This window comes from Chelon labrosus, assembly GCF_963514085.1.
Source record: "Chelon labrosus genome assembly, chromosome: 24".
Taxonomy (NCBI): Eukaryota; Metazoa; Chordata; class Actinopteri; order Mugiliformes; family Mugilidae; genus Chelon; species Chelon labrosus.
In genome coordinates this window covers 13615970-13617264 of record NC_140357.1, presented here as the reverse complement: position 1 = coordinate 13617264, position 1295 = coordinate 13615970, and positions in this window count along the sequence as shown.

Below are 1295 nucleotides of genomic sequence, written 5' to 3'. Positions count from 1 at the left end.
GTGTTTGAGTGTGTAATTCAGAAGAAACACAAATAAACGTCAACGTGTCGTGTAGTTGTACTTCCTCTCAGTGACCACTAGAGGGCAGTAATTGTCATAATCATTTAAAAATACTTTTTGTCAATAAAGTCGATTAAACCAGACAGTTTAGATGATTTTTTTTTTTTATCTTTACTCATCAGGTAGGAACATAGAAGTATATATAAAACATCCAGTTAGTTACAGGAAAACTGTGAATAACGAAAACTGATCAGATACATATTACAAATGTTCTATAAAAACAACTGTTAGAACACAACATAAAAATAAATTAAAAGGGGTACAGATATGTTTTAATAGTCATTTTGATGTTTGTATATTTTAAATACACTTTGTATATCGTTTACATATACTTGAATATTTTATACATACTTTATACGCTGTCCCTCAGTTTAATTTTATTTTTATTACCCTTTTTTACCGACTGCAATTGCTGTTCTTATGTAATGAAGCTACTGGACACAGAATTTCCCACGGGATGAATCAAATCTATCTATCTATCTATCTATCTATCTATCTATCTATCTATCTATTTTAAAAATAATGCTTCAAACATCTTATTTTTTTGCCCCATCTAAACAAGTTAAAATCTGTCAGAATACGGCAATCACTGATGTATTAGTTTTATTTTGTGGAAAATATTAAATATAATAAATTCAGGAAGCAGAATTAAAGTGGTTTAGAAAGGTTGGAGGTGTTTGAAGAGTGTAATTAACAAGAAACACAAATAAACACCATCATATTGTTTGTTGCAGTTCCTCTTAATGACCACCAGAGGGCAGTGTCAGTCATAGTTTCTGTGTTTTGATCATTTAAAATCAGTTTCTGTCTAAAAAGCCGAGTAAACTAGATCGTAAGGATGTCAAAGATCGTCTATGACAAAGATTCTTACATTAACGTAATTTTTTTTCTCTAAATGAAAATTTCTTTGAATACTGCAATGACTGATGATTCAGTTTAAATTCATGGAAATTACAAAATATAATACATTCATAAAGCAGAATTAAACGGGTTTTAAAACGTTGTTAGAGTGCGATTAACAAGAAACAAACGTAATCGTGATGTTTAGCTGCAGTTCCTCTTAGTGACCACTGGAGGGCAGTGATAGTCATAATCTGTTTTGATCATTTAAAAACACTTAAAGTCAATAAAGTCGAGTAAACCAGACATTTGAGATGATATGTAGATTTTTTTAATCTTTATTCATCAAGTAGGAACATAGAAACATATAGAAAACATTCAGGTAGTTACAGAAA